The sequence below is a fragment of the Mytilus californianus genome, unplaced genomic scaffold, assembly GCF_021869535.1.
Source record: "Mytilus californianus isolate M0D057914Y unplaced genomic scaffold, xbMytCali1.0.p SCAF_3, whole genome shotgun sequence".
NCBI lineage: Eukaryota > Metazoa > Mollusca > Bivalvia > Mytilida > Mytilidae > Mytilus > Mytilus californianus.
In genome coordinates, this window is record NW_026262679.1 from 78,032,503 (window position 1) to 78,040,011 (window position 7,509).

The following is a 7,509-nucleotide window of genomic DNA, read 5'->3' on the forward strand; positions in this document are numbered from 1 at the left end:
GATCAAAAGGTCATATAAATACCCTGTATATTCTATTTTTAGATATGAATAAAAGTTGTGAGGGTTGTGCGTCAATGAGACAGAAACAAAATGACAAAAATAACCAAAATACATCTAGAGAATTTCTGTGAATTTCTCATAAGCTTTAATAAAATTTCATTGTGTAAAATGTTTTTCTACTGATGTAACAAATCTGGACAATTAAATTTCTTGTTACTTTCTCATTAAAAGTATTCTTCTACATGTATTAAATACAGTTGGATTCCTCCAATAGGAGTAAGGTCACCTTATCGGCAATTATCAAACATCACATATTGCTCAAGTTGACAGTAGAAGTCGTCTTGACATTGCTGTTAAGTATGTGCATTTCAGTGTATTGCTGAAGACCTTACAGCAACAGTTAATGATGAAGAACAGCAAAAAAGTACATATTCCTTTCATGAATTGTTTATTTTTTGACACATCAAGAAATATTTGCCTAAAATTCCATTGTGTTTCGTCAACTTTCCAAAGATGGCTATGTGAGTAAAACATAGTTTTTAAGCAGCTCAGTCTTATTGGAACTAAAGTTGACATCCAGGTAATCAAGGCAACATCAGATTGAGAGGTATTTCAGACCCTTTGCAACTATAACAATACCAACCTTGTATGAGGTGAGAACCTGCTCCTATGTCCTACTCTTTTCAAGAAATTCTACTGGTTTGATCTTTGAAGCATGATTTGATGTACATCTGAAACACAGAAAATATTTCTTAGTTTTTGGAATCAACTGCATGAACAATATTTATTTCTTTTGCCAGGTATTTTCCCTAATATATAAACAAAAGAATCTAAGACAAATACATTTGAATGATGTTGAAATTTGTGATCCACTTCAATCTATAGAAAAAGGTCAATACACCAATCACATCAATTGTTTACTTGGCACATCTTTTTACTGGATATCTTAATTGCAAATGGTATATATAGTTCAAAATCTGCTGAATACGATTGAAAATCCATTGTATTGCAATGGCAACCAGAAATGCAGACAAAAAGTTCAAGTTGGCAAAAACAATCGTCTTAAATGGCAATTGGAAACAAATAATATTGTATCTGCTGTAGTGATTGCCAGCAACAAGGTGTGTTTGAGCATGAGCATCTGTCAAAAGTACAGGCTCTAGAACATACTTTATACCTTTAAGGATTTAACAGTATTTTGAAAACAGTGAATACCATTACAATATTTCAAACTATTTGAGCCCATATTTGGTCCAATACATTTAGTACTCCTTTATCAATCTGATCAAACTTGTCAAAATCACAAGAAATTACTAGGCATTTTGGAATACACTCAGTTTTATTTGAATATTATAAAGCATATGATGGCTTCTATCATAGAAGATAGGGGAGATACCAGAGGGACATTCAAACTTTTAAGTCGAAAATAAACTGACAACGCTATGGCTATAAAAGATTAAGACCAACAGACAAACAATAGTACACAAAACACAACATAGAAAACTAAAGACTGAGCAACACGAACTCCACCAAAAACTGGTGATCCAGCTGTCTGCCTCATTCAGGTGTTATGTATGCATAATATACCACAATCTACCCACAGAATTTCCTAAAGTGAACACTTACCATTAATCTATTCAGAATATTCTCCACAAGTTTAATATCTTGAAAAAGACAATACTGCATCAATCTGAAAAAAATTAAATAACATCTGGTTAAAGTGACCACTATTGGAAAAAGATTCATGGCAATTGGAAACAAATAATATTGTATCTGCTGTAGTGATTGCCAGCAACAAGGTGTGTTTGAGCATGAGCATCTGTCAAAAGTACAGGCTCTAGAACATACTTTATACCTTTTAAGGATTTAACAGTATTTTGAAAACAGTGAATACCATTACAATATTTCAAACTATTTGAGCCCATATTTGGTCCAATACATTTAGTACTCCTTTATCAATCTGATCAAACTTGTCAAAATCACAAGAAATTACTAGGCATTTTGGAATACACTCAGTTTTATTTGAATATTATAAAGCATATGATGGCTTCTATCATAGAAGATAGGGGAGATACCAGAGGGACATTCAAACTTTTAAGTCGAAAATAAACTGACAACGCTATGGCTATAAAAGATTAATACCAACAGACAAACAATAGTACACAAAACACAACATAGAAAACTAAAGACTGAGCAACATGAACTCCACCAAAAACTGGTGATCCAGCTGTCTGCCTCATTCAGGTGTTATGTATGCATAATGTACCACAATCTACCCACAGAATTTCCTAAAGTGAACACTTACCATTAATCTATTCAGAATATTCTCCATAAGTTTAATATCTTGAAAAAGACAATACTGCATCAATCTGAAAAAAATTAAATAACATCTGGTTAAAGTGACCACTATTGGAAAAAGATTCATTATCCCCCCCTTAATATTATTTTTTGGTGTTTAATGCCACATTCAGCTACCTTAGCTATATCATGGCAGAAATGTTTTGTGTGGAAGAATCCAGAAAACCAGAAAACATCAGCAGGAAAACTAACAATCCTTATCAATTAAGATCAGAGTTCAGCAAGGTGCCACCCGCACGGATTGAAAACAACCTCAGAGTTGATCAACTAGTGATCTCTTTAGATGAACTACTGAGACCAATCTTCCACTGAGGCCCGTACAACAAACTTTTGCTTGGTTTAAAATATAAAAATGTTAAAAGTCCAACAAAAAGTTACTTTGTAAAAAATGTTGTTTGCCAATCCTTGTTTCTGCATGAAATATCGAATTTATTTTGTCCCCTTTTTAATATTGATAAATAGCTTTTATTTCTAAATCAATAGTGTTTAAATTAAAATGTTATTACCTAGAATTATATAATCTTTTGCTCCAAAGTCCAAGGATTTACTCAAGGACAAGATGTTGACTACAAGAAATCTTAAATCATCCTGCAGGTCTGTATAGGATCCTCGCCTTGAGATCTACACCAGTGTAAATCTAAAGAATTTCTCCTTTCATGTTGAATAATGAAATCTGGAATAAAAATATTTCACTTTTATGAATGGCATGTCTACATACTGGACTTGAAATAATTTCCTTAAATCAAAACTGTTCCATTCAGATCTTTGTATTGCTTGTTTGTTTTTTTTCTAATTTTATAATGATCTCAATGTGACTAATTGATGTCATTAGGTCACTGCTGAATAGTTGTCTCAATTGGCAATCATACCACTTCTCCTTATTTTCATAATTATGATGGTATTTGTTGATATATTTCTTCTTTTTTTTATATTGTCTATGTTGTTGTTTAACCTCTATCAGTGTTATTCAATGGATGGTTATAACAAGATTCTCTTCTAGCAAAGAATCCCCTCTAATTAGAAGTTGGGGCCATGATCTATAACTTGTAGTAAGATGTAAGCTTATACAGTCAATGTTGTTACTTTTAAGCTCTTTTTCAATTGTTAACTGGGATTTTTTTGGTCATGATTTAATAAATTATTTCCCTTTGTTTGCATTCAATTTGTTTTTTTTTAACTTGTAAAATCAATTCAGGTGGATCATACAAATAATCAACAAATCAAAAAATCCTGCTGCCTTACAATACATTCTGTTCAACAATAAAAAAGAAAACCAGGATAAACTAAAACATTTATCAAATTTATCAAATAGATATTGATTGCAAAAATATCCTAAATCAGGAACAAGAACATCACACAATAAATCCACACTAAGTGAGGTTAGGCCCTTGGAATTCAAAATTTAAATCCATGAAAATAATACACTTTTTACAGACAAACTATTTATACCTTGTGTTTTTCTTGGGAAAATGCCAGAATTGGTAATGAAGAGATGGAAATCTGATCAGCTATGTGTTCTGGATACTTTATTGCAAAAGGGAAGCTCTCGGTCTGTCTTCTGAATACTTCATTGCAACTCAGGAACATCTGTCTTCACTATAGAACATTATGTAAGTTCGTAGATTTTTTAGCAATTACTTTTAGCTGGAGTTGTGCCAGTTGTCCGACTGTACATGTCCAACAATCTCCTAGAAATCATTTAAGCTTATAGTCATTCTCACAGTCTTTCATTCTCTAAGATATCATTGTAGAATTTTGTTGGATCTTTCTTCTATTTCATTTTTATATAAAAATTCAGTTTCTTCAAACATTATCCTATTGTCCACCATTGCCATGATTATCATTGAAGACACAGTTCTAAAGTTTCACAATTCTCCAAGACTTCACAATAAATATTTTAACAAATTATACACTGCATTATTTATAGTAATAAACAAATATTCTAGTCCCTGACAATCTGTTTTTACAATTAATATCCTCCTTTTCTCATTCTTTCTCCTAAACCAAACTTTTCTCTCCCTCATTATTCTTCAAAATCTGTATCTCTCCCTCTCCCACACTTTAGATATTCCATTATATATATATATCAACGAATATAACTTTGAACACTTCAAATTTGGAATATTCAGTTCTTGCCATCCAAATTTCTTTCTCTCCCACTTTGAATATTCCACTTTATACCCAAATATATATTATACTTTCCTTTATAACACTGAACAAAAAATTCACATATTTGGATAATTATTCCAAAATTTAAAATATGCCCCCTTATTACACCACCTTTAATGTTTATTATCTAGAACTCTGTGTACAATTTTGTTTTCATATATTTTTTACAGAGCTCTAGACAATACATATATCAGCTGTTTAAAGTTAGAGGTATTAGCAAACACATTCAAAATCAGAATATTGCAAAATTTAAGACACTGTTAAAGTGTAATAATCAGAGAAGATAGATTTTGTCTCCAAATAACTAAAATTAAACATTCCAACTTTAAAGCCATTTACGATACCACAAAAAATGTACAGCTTGAAAAAAAAAGTCATATACTAATGAAAGAAAAAACTTATCCAGCACAAATCATTCACCAAAAAATATGTTGTATTAATAAATATATTGAAAATTCTTTTTTTTTTTTTAATATGCCCACTTTTTACACCACCCTCAATTTTTATTATCTAGAACTTTGTTTACAATATTGTTTTCTAATTATTTTTTTTTTACAGAGCCCTAGATAATAAAAATATCAGATGTATATAATTTCATCACTATATTGAGAAAAAAAAAAATAGAAATATGCACACTTTTTTACACTAACCTTTATTTACAATTTTGTGTTTATATACTTTTTTTTAACAGAGCTCTACATAATATAAATATCAGATGTATATGATTTTAACGATATATTGAGAAAAAAGAAAATTTAAAATATGCCCACTTTTTTACACCATACTCAATGTTTATTATCTAGAACTCTGTTTACAATTTTGTTTTCATATTATTTAATTTTTTTTTCTAATACGATTCCCTACTCCTAAATCCCCCTTTTTAATCTTTAGTGACCCCTGCATGTAATAAATTGATATTGAAATAATTTGCCCTAGGTGGGGCATAAAAAGAAAATTTAAAATATGCCCACTTTTTACACCACCCTAAATGTTTATTATCTAGAACTCTGTTCATCATTTTGTTTTCATATCATTTTTTGTTCTTTTCATTTTTTTAGATTTTTTTTTTCTTTTTTTAACAGAGCTCTAGATAATAAAAATATCAGATGTTTAAGGTGAGAGGTATAAACAAAGACATTCAAAATCAGAATATTGCATAATTTTAAGACAATGTTCGAGTGGAAAATATAGAGAAGATAGCCATTTTTGAAACCAAAAAAAAAAAATGTACTGATTGACAAAAAAACAATTTAAGAGGCTGTCAGAGTGACAGCAAACTGGATTTTTTAACATTGATTTGTGTCCTGGCATTTTTCAATAGCACAAGGACCATAACTGCTGAACGGTAAAAGTGACAATCACCAATTTGAAATTGACCTCCATTTTGTCATCAGTAACAACATGTTAAAATTTGAAAAGCTTTGGTTGAATGTTTCACGAGTTAAAGCACGGGCACGACTGGAAACACCATTTTTCAATCATTCAAGAACCATAACTCCTGAACAGTGAAAGTGAAAATAGTTAATATTGAACTTGACTTCCATTTTGTCATCAGTAACAACATTTTAAAATTTGAAAAGCTTTGGTTGAATGGTTCACGAGTAAATGCACGACACTGTTCGGCAGCCGCCCACCCACAGTACATCCCCAAATCAATAACTGATTTTTCCGTTGGAAATCCGGTTAACAATTATTTCAATATTGGTTCAATTTGAATTTTGCCATGTTCTTGACATTCTAATACCATTCCCTACTCCTAAATCCCCCCTTTTTAATCTTTAGTGACCCCTGCATGTAATAAATTGATATTGAAATAATTTGCCCTAGGTGGGGCATAAAAAGAAAATTTAAAATATGCCCACTTTTTACACCACCCTCAATGTTTATTATCTAGAACTCTGTTCATCATTTTGTTTTCATATCATTTTTTGTTCTTTTCATTTTTTTAGATTTTTTTTTTCTTTTTTTAACAGAGCTCTAGATAATAAAAATATCAGATGTTTAAGGTGAGAGGTATAAACAAAGACATTCAAAATCAGAATATTGCAAAATTTTAAGACAATGTTCGAGTGGAAAATATAGAGAAGATAGCCATTTTTGAAACCAAAAAAAAAAAATGTACCGATTGACAAAAAAACAATTTAAGAGGCTGTCAGAGTGACAGCAAACTGGATTTTTTAACATTGATTTGTGTCCTGGCATTTTTCAATAGCACAAGGACCATAACTGCTGAACGGTAAAAGTGACAATCACCAATTTGAAATTGACCTCCATTTTGTCATCAGTAACAACATGTTAAAATTTGAAAAGCTTCGGTTGAACGTTTCACAAGTTAAAGCACAGGCACGACTGGAAACACCATTTTTCAATCATTCAAGAACCATAACTCCTGAACGGTGAAAGTGAAAATCGTTAATATTGAACTTGACTTCCATTTTGTCATCAGTAACAACATTTTAAAATTTGAAAAGCTTTGGTTGAATGGTTCATGAGTAAATGCACGACACTGTTCGGCAGCCGCCCACCCACAGTACATCCCCAAATCAATAACTGACGTTTCCGTTTGAAATCCGGTTAACATTTATTTCAATATTGGTTCAATTTGAATTTTGCCATGTTCTTGACATTCTAATACCATTCCCTACTCCTAAATCCCCCCTTTTTAATCTTTAGTGACCCCTGCATGTAATATGCCCTAGGTGGGGCATAAAAAGAAAATTTAAAATATGCCCACTTTTTACACCACCCTCAATGTTTATTATCTAGAACTCTGTTCATCATTTTGTTTTCATATCATTTTTTGTTCTTTTCATTTTTTTAGATTTTTTTTTTCTTTTTTTAACAGAGCTCTAGATAATAAAAATATCAGATGTTTAAGGTGAGAGGTATAAACAAAGACATTCAAAATCAGAATATTGCAAAATTTTAAGACAATGTTTGAGTGGAAAATATAGAGAAGATAGCCATTTTTGAAACCAAAAA

The 7,509-nt window shown here is 30.9% G+C and overlaps 1 long non-coding RNA gene across 2 annotated transcripts; it reads right to left on the bottom strand.

The window, feature by feature from the left end:
• Positions 1-660: 660 nt before the first annotated feature.
• On the bottom strand, positions 661-6,037 carry LOC127735117 (uncharacterized). Of its 2 annotated transcripts, XR_007998067.1 has the most exons (5): positions 3,808-6,037; positions 2,865-3,031; positions 2,306-2,369; positions 1,627-1,690; positions 678-731 (listed from the first exon to the last, which is right to left on the bottom strand). It is a non-coding gene; the product is annotated as an uncharacterized LOC127735117 (long non-coding RNA). The 2 variants fall into 2 exon arrangements; XR_007998068.1 differs by lacking the exon at positions 1,627-1,690 and having other exon boundaries at positions 661-731.
• Positions 6,038-7,509: the final 1,472 nt, after the last annotated feature.